Genomic DNA, 12,654 nt, shown 5'->3' with positions numbered 1-12,654 from the left:
ATACAATATAGGTTGCATACCGTGGCCCGGAGTTAGAAGGAACAGTTTAGGTGCACACACAGCAGTATGAATGAGTTTAAAGACAAATGCTCAGTGAAAAAGTAATGATGAGATAGAATACCATTTAGGTACATTAAAAATACATCATACAAATCAGCATGTATTTTTCCAGGACACATACCCTACACCTCACATTAAATACAGGAGAACAATTTCTTAGTGGGCTAGAGAAATATGAGTGACCTGTGGGGATACAAGGGAGTAATTCTTTTTTAATGAGAGATCTTGGGTGGACCAGTGATGATGGAGTGTTATGAACTGAGGGTTATGTTTAACCCAATCGTCTTTGCCCAAGGTCAAAAAAGGGAACAAAGGGGGAAGGGAGGCAAGGAAAAGGGAAAGAAATTGAGGTCAGTGCACCTCGCATCAGTGCCACTAGATGGCGCTGGTGCAGTTACCCTGAAATCCAGAGCTCATAGTGAGGTGGGAAGAAACCTCACAGACATTGAGTACCTCCAGGCAGAGGCCATAGTAAAGTTTTTTTAAAAAATTAAACTCATTGCGGTGACATTGGGTAATAAAATTCTATAGGTTTCAAGTGTACAGTTCTGTAATACATCATCTGTATATTGCATCCTGTGTTTACTACCCAAAGTTAAATCTCCTGTCACCATATATTTGACCCCCTTTGCCCTTTACTCCCCCCTTCCCTTTGGGTATCCACCATACTATTATGGTGTCTATAAGTTTTTCTTTCTTTGTCTTGTTTGTTCATTTGTTGCTTTCAGTTTAATATCCCACACATGAGTGAAATTATATGGTTCTTGACTTTTCCTATCTGACTTAATTCACTTGCATGATATTCTCAAGATCCATCCATGTTCAACTTAACAAAGGATATAAAGGAACTATACACCAAAAACTACAAGACATTATTAAAAGAAGTTGAAGAAGACACAAATAAATGGAAAGATATTTTGTGTTCATTGATTAGAAGAATCAACATAATTCAAATGACCATACTAGTATTATCCAAAGCAATGTACAGATTTAATGCATTCCCCATCAAAATCCCAATAGCATTTCTTAAAGAAACTCCTGCTATGGGGAAGTTTTCATCATGTCGCTTTTTTTTTGCAAAAACAAACACACTTAAATATATCTACACTAATAAAAGAGAAAGAGGCAAATTGACCATACCTTTTTGACACCCACCAGCCAATCAGGAGTGAGTATGCAAATTATCCCAACAAATATGGCAGGTTAATTTGCATCTGAATGCGCCGGGCGGGACGCTTGCATTGTCGCCATGGCAATGACGCAGGTGTTCCACACTTCCCCAGCCACTCAGGGCCTCTGGGCAGCATGGGAAGGAGTGGAAAGAGGCCGTTCCAGGGCCAGAGCAGAAAGAGGCGGGTTGGGGGCAGAGTAGAAAGGCGGTGCAGGCAGCCAGGGAAAGGAAGGCCCATTCTAGCACAAATCTTCATGCATTGGGCTTCTAGTCATCTATAAAAGCTATGTGACAAAAGATCTTGGAAATAAATCTAACGATTTACAAAATTTCTCAAAAAATTTTATTGGGTTTTGAATTCACTTATTAAAAATATTGGAAGAAGTAAGTACCTTTCAATTAGTTTGCAAGAACAACATCAAGACCCTGAATCATGGAAATTTACTAGTCAGATGCCAGCAAAATTTTTTGCATAATTGGCCGTTGGGATTCAAAAATAAACATCATTATCTTCTTACACATAGATCCATGAATCTTTGTGTGGAATATTTTTCAGTTATGATAGTCTTTCAAATGACCTACAAAAATCTACTGGACCTTACAATCAGGTCCTTAAATTGTGATATCAAAAAGTGTTAAAGAGTTTAAAATGTAATGAAGCATATTCAATCTTTCACTCTAACATCATAATACAAATGATAACCAAAAGAAATCTGTACTGTTGATTCACTTAAACTTAAAAATGCATTTTGAAATATTTTTATGTCCTCTTTATTTTATCCCTTTTAACATTTGTTTTTGTTTGCTTTATAATCTTCTATAAATATAAAAGGTTAATATGCTAAGTGTCCAACCATTCAACCTGTTGCTATGATGCACACTGACCACCAGGGGGCAGATGCTCAACGCAGGAGCTGCCAAGGTGCAGTGACTTGGCAGCAGCAGTTCTTGGGTGAAGCACCCTGAAACCAGAGAGGAGGGAGCCCAATTCCTCACGGGGCCGAGCGATTCCACCTTCGGCCATGGGTTATGTTGTTGCTGGGGCACTATTGGCCCCGAATCTGGTTTACTCTGCACACTTGCATTTGACTTCCACACCCTGTACAACAGCAAACTTGCAGAGTGCCTTCTCGCACTCCGGGACCCCTCGGGGGATGTCGGAGAGCTGGTTTCAGCCCGATCCCCGCAGGCCAGGCCCAGGGACCCCACCTGACCGAGAGGATTCCACTCACTCTGCAGACACTGGGGAGGGACCGAGGGAGGTTGGTTCCAGGGTGTGTCCGGCCCATCTCACCCAGTCCTGCCCCTCCAGCCACCTTCTAATTCATTTCCTTTCAATGTGCACAAATCTGTGCACTGGGTCACTAGTATACATATAATATACATCTGTTCAGTACAGATTTTTTTTTTTTTTATTGATGGGTATGTATAATCAAAAATATTTAGCTTTTATTTTTTTTACCGGGTTGGTGTGGCTCAGTGATTGAGCATCAACCCATGAACCAGGAGGTCTTGGTTTGATTTCGGTCAGGGCACAGGCTTGGGTTGCAGGCTTCATCCCCAATTGGGGGGTGCAGGGGGCATATAGGAGGCAATGATCAATGATTCTCTCTCATCATTGATGTTTCTATCCCTCTCTCTCTCTCCCTCTCTGTGAAATCAATAAAAACATATTTTTTTAAAAAAAAGTTTGGAAATTGTTTCAGTTTCCTATTGCTGCTGAAACAAATGACCATAACCTTGGTGGCTTGAAACAACAACAATTCTGGAGGTCAGATGTCCAAAATGGGTCTCACTGGGCTAAAATCAAGGCATCAGCAGGGCTGGGTTCCTTCTGGATGCTTTGGCGGAGAATCATGTCCTTCCCTTTTGCAGCTTCTAGAGGAGACTCCATCCCCGGCTCCTGGCCCTGCTTCCTTAATTCAGCCACATCTGCAAAGTCACCTTTTCCATGTAAGGAAACATATTCACAGGTTCTGGGGATTAAGATGAGGACATCTTTAGAGGCCGTCACACTGCCTGCCACAAAGAGCTTAGGCAGGAACCATGACTGGCCCAAGGAAGAGAGAAATGGTGACGGGGCAGATTGGATGTGAGAACTCCCAGCAGGGCAGTCCCCACAAGCTTGCTCTCTGGGCTACGCTTTGAGGGGCACTGAACCTCATCTTCAGCTAATGCACGTGGTATTTCTTCAGTCACATTTCTGCCCTTTGGGCTAAAAGTAATAAACCTCCTCTTGTGTTTTGGTTTGTTTCGTGTGTTTTTTCCTTTTTTTTTTTTTTTAATCCTCACCTGAGGACATTTTTCCATTGATTTTTAGAGAGAGTGGAAGAGAGAGGGAAGACAGAGAGAAATATCAATGTGAGAGAAAAACGTCGATTGGTTGCCTCCTGTAAGAACCCTGACAAGGCCCGGGCCAGTGAGGAGCCTGCAACTGAGGTACGAGGTACGTGCCCTTGACCAGAATCCAACCTTCGATCCACAGGCCGATGCTTTATCCACTGAGCCAAACCAGATAGGGCAAACCTCCTCTAGTTGAGGTAACGTTGGCGTGGTTCTTTTGCTTTCTACTGGTTCAAATCATGATCTGAGCACTTCCTCACTCCCTGAATGATCTGGGCAATTTTCTCACCTCTCTGTTCCTGCGCTCTCCCCTCTTTAAAACAGAAACTAAGCCAGACTTTTCAGAGTGGCTGGGGGGGGACTAAAGGCTACAGTGAATAAATTGCTTGCACAAGGCTGCTGCTTCTCTCCCTCTTCCAGCTAGAATTTCCATCCATGCAATTCTTCATGCTGGGAACAAGCCTCGTCCATAAAGATGCAAAAAAGTGAGAGCAAATTGAGTCCAAGAGTGAACGCCACTTTGCTATGATTTCTGGATTTCTCGGTTCATCTAGGGATTAAGAAACACAGCTTCTTTCATTCACAGCTTCCTCAAAACAGTGCCAAGCCTGACAATGAGAGTCAATCAACTTAGAATGAAACACACTTGACATGGCAATGGGTGTCAAAATAATTTCCTTAAAAACAAAGATCTTCCTAATTTAACAGCATTGTGTGTTGACAATTTCCCAAATTCTGGGAACATGCACAAATTTGGCCAGTGTTTGTCCCACAAAGTGCCCCATTCCCTTCTGAGATCTCCGAAACGGAGGGCGGTGGGGAAGCCCTTTCACAGGTGGACATCCTTTCAAAGGAAACATTTTCATTTCCTGGTTCTGGAAAGCGGGCTTGTCAGATCTCATTTTCCAGCCAAAGACCTCTTCCACGCAGTAACATCCTCCCCTGCTGGAACTTCCAGGTTTTGCTACATTATTAGCAAAATTTGAATAGGAGATGCATTTTACATCCAAACGGGTGGTTCTTAAATCTTCACTGTGGGTTAAGAATCTTCTGAAGTGCTGGGGGTGTTTTTTGTTTTTAATTGAATTTATTGGGGGGGGGGGGCTATTGGTTAATGAAATGCTATAAGTTTCGGGTGTACGATTCTATAATAGATCCTCTGTCTATCTTATTGTGCGTTCACCACCCCAAGTCAAGTCTCCTTCCATCTCTGTTTATCCCCCCTTTACCTTCTTCTACCTCCCCCCAGTCCCCTTTTAGAGGCTGTTTTTTCTTAGTGGAGATTTCTGTATCCTCTCCCCGTCTCCTAAGATTTAGGATGAGAAAGTCTACAGTAGGGCACAGGTACATATTTAAGGCTCCCACAGTCCTTACCTCTGCAAGTGCCAGTGATCCTGATCCATGTGGACTTCCCGGGAGAAGTTCGCTGAATTCTAAAACGATGCAGGGTGGGTGGTGGAGAAATGGAGGTACAGGCATCAGAGTTCTCCATCTAAGAAGATTCAGCAGGAAAAGTGGGGAGATTTTCAAGCTCAAGAAATCTGTATTTTCTTTTTTTTTTTTTTTTCCAGCTTCATTGAAGTATCAACTGTGCATATTTAAAGCATGCAATTTGATGAGTTTGGACAGGTGTGCACCGATGAAACCATCACCACAATCAAGGTAATAAACATATTCATCGCCTCAAGCATTTCCTTGTCCCTTAGGTTTTGGGTGGGTTTGCTTGCTTGTTTTTGTTTTGTTTTGTTTTCACTATTTGCTTTTTGTGGTAAGAACACTTAACATGAGATCTACAGTCTTAACGGATGTTGAATTGCACAGTACACTGTTGCTAACCAGGGGCACTGTGCCGTACAGCAAGCAGATCTCTAGAACGTACTCATCTTGCATAATTGAAACTTGAAGTCAACTCCCCATTTCCTCCTCTCAGTTCCTGGCAGCCAACAGCCTATTATCCGCTTCTATCAGTCTGATTGCTTTAGATAGTTCGAATAAGGGAATCATGAAGTATTTGTCCTTCGGTTTAACTCAATGTCCTCCAGGTCCATCCATGCTGTTGCAAATGGCAGGATTCCTTCTCTTTTAAGACGGAACAATATTTAATTGTATATATATATATATATATATATATATGCCACAAGGGGCATTGGGGTTGTTTCCATACCTTGGCTATTGTGAATAATGCTGCAGTGAACATAGTGATGGGGAAAATGAGACATTTTTTTGGGGGGGGGGGCCCTAGCAATCTGAATCTGTGCCAGTAACCTAATGTATGCTCTTGATAGCCTATAATTAAGTCACTGCCCGCCCCTTCTTAATTACCTGGTCCTGCAAGCCGCTCTGCTGACAGAAGGGTCAGGCCCGTCCTTGGTTCCTCCCATGCCAGGTGTCTTCTGGTTATCTAAGCTATGCTGTGCTCAAGGCTGCAGGCTTTCTGCAGGATATCTGCTCAGCACACTCAGTCTTTCTCTGCCCCGTTTTGTTCTTTTCAACTCCTTCAATGTATACAGAGAAAATCTCATTGTCCAGGCTGTTCAGGATCTGGATCTTAGAGTCCCCTGATCCAGCAGCGCTGCTTTAATTAAAGGCTCTTTCCCGAACCTCACAGTGTCTGACTGTCACTTCCGTGCCAATTTCATAAATTCCGTATTCCATAACATTTGGTGCATTGGCCGGGAACGTGTCAGTTGAGACTGGCTCTTGAGGCCACCGCTGACGAGAATGGACTCCGGGGCGCTCAGCCCGGGCTCTGTGACTCTGGGAAGGTGCCACCGGCTCATTCGCTGGTTCCTGGACTCATGGGGCCCAGGAAGACTGCTGAGCTTCCGCTGTCCGAGTGGATTTTCCTGAGGCAGGAAACACCTTTCTGGACCAGACGTCTGATGGGTGAGTGTCCCCTGGGGAATCATTCCGAGGTCAGGCCTGCCTTTAGGGGCAGAAGAAGTAGCTGATCACTACTTAGGCAAAATATTTGCCTCAGGGACTTCCTGTGGGTGGAAGGACTGACTGGTGTGTGAATGAGAGTGTGAAAGCACGTGCTCCACAGTGAAAAGCTACAGAGCCTGTGAGAGCGCTACCCCAGGGTTCCGTGGTGACCTCCTACGGCTAAGGGAGGCATCGTCACCTGGGGGACTAAGACAACTCGGTCCCTCCCTGTGGTGGCAATCCGGGTCCCGGGTTTATATGGATCCTCCATCAAAGCTAAGAGGCACCTAAGTCCTGGCAACCAGCACGGCCGGGCGGGCGAAGTTACCTCCTGTTTATCTTGCGTCTCCGATCATTGGGTGGGCTACATACTTGCAACGTGTGAAATAGCTCCTCAGCACGCACTGTGTTAGAATGTATGTTAAGGAATTTTAAGAAAGGATTTGCTGGGGACTATGGGGTAAAATTCATCTCTTGGAAGTTAAAAGGAATGTGTGAAATAGACTGGCCATCTCTTAGAGTAGGATGGCCACTAGAGGGCACATTGGATGTCCCCGCAATTAGGAATGTTCACAGAATTATAACGGGAGATTCAGCTCATCCTGAACAGCTTCCTTCTATTGATCAGTGGCTAGGAATAGCTCTGCACGAGCCTCCTTGGATCCGGCTCTGCGTGTGCAAGAAGGGACAGAGTAAGGCCTTAGCAGCAGCAGGACAGAAGCAGGCAGGCCAGGATCAGGTAGATGAAAAGAAACAGGTCCCTCAGAAGGAAGTTCAGCCCCCTATTCTACAGGAACCCCCCCAAAGAAGTCCCGCCAGTTTACCGCCTCCGTATGTGCCTCAAGTGGCACCCAGTGCTCCCTTGCCTGGTCAGGGAAGTCTAGATACATCACCTCCTTCCGTCTCTCCCCAACCGGACTCTCCAGAGCCAGTTGGACGGCGCTTGTGCTCAGCTGATCAGAGACCCGAGCCACATCCAGCCTTCCAGATGCCTCTCTGGGAGATTTGGGGTCCCCTAGTGCTTGGAGAAGATGGGACCCTACAAGAAGGGAGATCGGTCTTTTACCACGACCGATCTCCTGAATTGGAAGCATCACACTCATGCTTATTCTGTAAAACCTCAGGCCATGGTAGACTCCTTGAGTCAATTTTCCAGACTCAGAAGCCCACCTGGGTGGACTGCAAGCAGCTCCTTTTCACTTTCTTTAACACTGAGGAGTGCATGAGAATAGTAACAGGCTCGGAAGTGGCTCCAGACCCAGGCCCGGGCAGGGATATTAGATACAGACAGGGAGGCCCTCCCAGATGAGGAACCTGATGGGGCCCCAAACTCAGAAGACGGAAGGGCCAGGCTAGAAAGATATCGGCGGGCCTTCCTCCAGGGGGGTCAGGGGTGGGGCCAAGAAGCCCACCAATATGGCTAAGACCTCTGAGGTCTTCCAGAAGCCTGATGAAAGTCCAGCGGCTTTCTATGAAAGACTATGTGAGGCATACCGGGTCTACACTCCTTTTAATCCTGGAGCCCCAGAATATCAAACTATGGTAAATTCGGCCTTTGTGGGCCAAGCCCAGCCTGACATAAGGAGAAAGCTACAGAAGCTAGAAGGATTTGCAGGAAAAAAACGCCACTGAGCTGCTAGAAGTAGCAAACAAACTTTTCATTAACCGAGACAGGGCGGCTAAGAAAGAAGCAGAGGAGAGACTGAAAAAGAAAGCAACCTTGATAGCGGTGGCTATTAAGGAATCAAGCCCCCAGACAGATAAGAAAGGAAAACAAGAACCTAGGCCGGGGGGCAGGAGGACAAACCTGAAGGGAGACCAGTGTGCTCATTGTAAGGACTTTGGACACTGGAAGAATGAATGTCCAAAGCGCCAGAAAGGAAGGCCAGGGCCGTCCAACCCACCCAGCCGCTACTGGCCAGAACTGCCTGAAGCAGACCTTATTGGGCTGACGGCAGCTTACTCTGACTAGGACAGACCGGGCTCTTTTCAGCTGGGCCCCCCACGAGCCCATGGTCAGAATGAAAATAGGGGGCCAGACGGAACTTTATGATTGATACGGGAGCTGAACACTCAGTAGTCACTCAGAAAGTAGCGGCCCTCTCAGGAAAGAAGGTCACCATTATCGAAGCTACTGGGACCAGACCCGTAGACCATTCTGCCGGCCTCGCTGATGCCAGTTTGGCAGCCACCGATTAATTCATGAATTCCTGTACTTGCCAGGTTGTCCAGTACCTCTGATAGGTAAAGACCTTTTAGCCAAAATGGGGGCAGAGATCTGCCTTGGCCCCAGATGGCTCAGCACAGCTGCGCCTAGGTGAGGAGGAGACTTCTCCAACGATCCTGTCCTTAGCAGTGCCCAGGGAGGAAGAATGGAGACTTTATACCCCTCAGTCAAAGGCCTCACCTTTAGAGCCTGAATTAGAGGAAGAATTCCCGCTGGTCTGGGCAGAAGGAAATCCCCTTGGCCTGGCCAAGGACCACGCCCCGATACTAATTAATTTAAAGCCTGGGGCACAGCCTGTCAAAATCCGACGATATCCACTTCCAAGGGAGGCACACCTAGGACTCCAGGTCCACTTAGACCGGCTGCTTCAGTGAGGATTTCTTAGACGATGCCAGTCTCCATGGAACTCCTCTCTTGCCTGTCCAAAAGCCTGGGACTAATGACTGCCGGCCGGTGCAGGACCTGCGGGCTGTTAATGAGGCTGTTATAACCCTGCATTCGGTGCTGCCAAACCCCTACACACTTCTAGGACTCATTCCATCAGAGGCGGAATGGTTTACATGCCTAGATCTGAAAGATGCCTTTTTCTGCCTCCAGTTGGCACCCTCCAGCCAGCCCCTGTTCGCCTTTGAGTGGGAAAACCCAACTACGGGGGCCAAGGAGCAGTTCACTGGATCAGACTGCCACAAGGGTTCAAAAACTCCCCTACTCTTTTTAGTGGAGCACTAGCATCTGATCTAAGTTCCCAGGACAGGACTTGGGGTGTGTTCTACTCCAATATGTAGGCGACATCCTACTGGCCAGCTCCACACGAGCTCAGTGCTAGGAAGGAACGCGAGCCCTTCTGAGACTCTTAACTGAAACAGGTTACCGGGTGTCCAAGAAAAAGCCACAGATTTGTCAGAAAGAAGTCAAATATCTAGGCTTCCGAATCACCGGAGGGAAACGAAGGCTAGGGTCTGAAAGGAAGCAGGCAGTATGTGCCATCCCAGTCCCTAGCACACGGTGGCAGATTCGGGAATTCGTGGGAGCAACAGGGTTCTGTCGAATTTGGATCCCAGGGTTTTCAGACCTAGCTAAGCCTCTCTATGAAGCTTTGAAGGGGGAAGAGAAGGCACCCATCGACTGGGGTCCCGAGCAGGAAAAATGCCTTCATCACTATTAAGGCAAAGCTCACCGAGGCCCCAGTACTACCAGATGTGACATGGGACTTTAACCTCTTTGTTCACAAGAACAATGGGGTAGCCCTAGGAGTTCTAACCCAGGAGTTTGGACCCTGGCAAAGACCAGTAGCTTATCTCTCCAAGCAGATTGACACAGTTGCCTCTGGGTGGCCCCCATGTCTCAGGGCCTTTGCAGCCACGACATTATTAGTTAGAGAAGCGGATAAGCTTACTTTGGGACAAAACTTAAATGTAAAAGTACCTCATGCTGTTGTTACCCTAATGGAAGCTAGGGGGCAGCACTGGCTGACTCATGCTCCAGTGACTCAGTATCAGGGGCTCCTATGTGAAAATCCGCAGGGTGCGATTAGAAGCAGTGAGAACTCTTAATCCTGCCACCTTTTTACCTATCACTGAGGGAGGTTTACTCTAGCCAGCCAGATCTAACAGACAAGCCCCTACAGAATCCAGACTCAGTATTGTTCACAGACGGCAGCAGCTTCTTAGATGAAGGAAAAAGACGAGCCGGGTATGCAGTGGTATCAGACTTTGAGACAATTGAGGCACAGGCCCTGCCTGAAGGATGGTCAGCGCAGAGGGCAGAACTTTGGGCCCTAGTCAGAGCCCTAGAACTCAGTAAGGATAAGCGTGCCAACATCTACACTGACTCGCGCTATGCCTTCGCTACCCTGCATATCCATGGGGCCGTATATAAGAAAAGGGGGCTCCTGACGGCCAGAGGAAAAGGAATCAAAAATCACAATGAGATCTTGAAGTTATTAGAAGCAGCCTGGGAGCCCAAGGAAGTAGCAGTCATCCATTGAAAAGGACATCAGCAGAGAAAAGACTCAGTGTCTGAAGGGAACCGACTCTCTGGCTGCTAAGGAGCGGGCGGTGTCCTCACGAATCATGCTGGCTCCTGAAACCTGAATCCCTGAAATACACTCCTCAGGAAGAGGAATGGGCTCAGCCAGAGGGGGGTAAGAGGACGAAGGAAGGTTGGTGGATACTCCCAGATCATAGGGTCTGTGTCCCAGAACAGTTAGCCCATAAGGCAGTCCTCCAGCAGCATGAACTCACTCATCCAGGGAAGACTTCACCAGAAGCTTTGTTAGGCAGAGACTACCTGATTGCCCGTCTTCCCTCCTTGTGTGCCTCAGTCTCTCAGCGTTGCCTCCTCTGTGTGCAGAGCAATGCCAAACAGGGTCCTGTGGGACCGATAGGAGTTCAACGCTGCGGGCAAGCTCCCTTTGAGGACTTAGAAGTAGATTTTACAGAAATAGGGCCTAGCAGAGGGAATAAATATTTACTAGTCTTTGTACTTTTTCAGGCTGGGTCAAGGCATATCCCACCCGCACAGAAAAGGCAAGAGAAGTCACTAAGGCATTGCTGAAGGACATAATTCCGCGGTATGGAATGCCTCTGACCATAGGGTCCGATAATGGCCCAGCCTTTGTAGCAGAAATAGTACAACAGGTAGCCAAGGCTTTAGGAATTAAGTGGAACCTACGTACAGTTTACAGGCCTCAGTTCAGGGAAAGTAGAGCGCATGAACCGGACAATCAAGCAGGCCATGGCTAAGCTATGCCAAGAGACAACCCTACCCTGGACAGATATCTTGCCTCTTGTACTCGTGCGGGTGCGTTGTGCCCCGAGGGCCAGGGTAGGTTTCTCTCCCTTTAAAATTCTATATGGCAGACCCCCCTCCCTTACTTCGGCCCAAGGGAGGTTTGGAGGAAATAAGGGGACTTAGAAATTCAAAAGCAATTACAAGGACTTGGAAAAATTGTCTTTGAGGTCCACAGATGGGTTATTGACCGATTACCCATCTCTCTAGGAACAGCCGTACACCCTTATAAGCCTAGAGACCAGGTTTGGGTAAAGGACTGGAAAAAGGAGCCCCTTAAGCCAACTTGGAAGGGACCCTATCCAGTCATACTAACCACCCCCACAGCTCTCAAGGTTGCAGGACTGAACACCTGGATCCACCACTCCCGGGTGAAAGCAGCCCACCAGTCGAGTGACACCCAGCCTGAGTGAAAAGGTGACCTCTGACCAGAAACACCCCCTGCGGATCACCCTCAAGAAGACAGCGGACCTGGCTGATCAACCTGCTCCAAGGAATTCAGATAGCACCCTGCTGAATTCTCCCTTACACTAATCTTTCTTTCTTATCGCCTCCTAAAAGGTAATATTTTTTGGTATTTCTGGATAATCATTGTTTTTATCTTTCTAATATTCTTATTTTGTCTTTTTATGAGTGTCGCCGGGACCCTAGGCTAGTCCCAGGAGGAGAACTCTTCTGCCCGTGCTGGGACACAGAAGCACCATAAAATTACTGCCTCCTACACAGCAAAGAAACAAAATGAGGCTGAGGCTGGTTCTTTTACTGTTACTGAACTCTCTTAATCTCGACCACTCCCAGGTCTACACTCTGCCTCGTAAGAACCTCCTAACTCCTCACTATCTCCACCAAACGCTTAGCCTTACCCTCTCCCTCTTAAATCAGACCAACCCGGCCTTAGCCAGGGACTGCTGGCTCTGCCTTTCTCTCTCTTCTTCACCATATGGCACTGTCCCTACACCCATCAAGGGATGGAACCAGGCCAAAATCACTCTGGCTTATAAGAAAGAGAAGGGGAATATATTTTCTGGAAGAGCTAACACCCTATTAGGTGATTATCCTACAGCCCAGGCAAACCAAGCCTCCCTTCTCTTTCGTACCTATATTCAGTCTCTTGCTAAGGTAGCTTCGTCCTCTCTCC

General features: G+C 47.1%; 1 long non-coding RNA gene across 1 annotated transcript in view; it reads left to right on the top strand.

The window, feature by feature from the left end:
- Positions 1 to 12,224, top strand: part of LOC129147711 (uncharacterized) — a 31,118-nt gene extending 18,894 nt beyond the window's left edge. The window contains exons 2-3 of the long non-coding RNA XR_008554979.1: positions 5,146 to 5,236; positions 11,844 to 12,224. This is a non-coding gene — a long non-coding RNA (uncharacterized LOC129147711). The remainder of the gene's footprint in view (positions 1 to 5,145; positions 5,237 to 11,843) is intronic.
- The last annotated feature ends 430 nt before the right edge of the window (positions 12,225 to 12,654 follow it).

This window comes from Eptesicus fuscus, chromosome 21, assembly GCF_027574615.1.
Source record: "Eptesicus fuscus isolate TK198812 chromosome 21, DD_ASM_mEF_20220401, whole genome shotgun sequence".
Classification (NCBI taxonomy): domain Eukaryota; kingdom Metazoa; phylum Chordata; class Mammalia; order Chiroptera; family Vespertilionidae; genus Eptesicus; species Eptesicus fuscus.
This window is presented reverse-complemented; position numbering and strand designations above follow the sequence as displayed.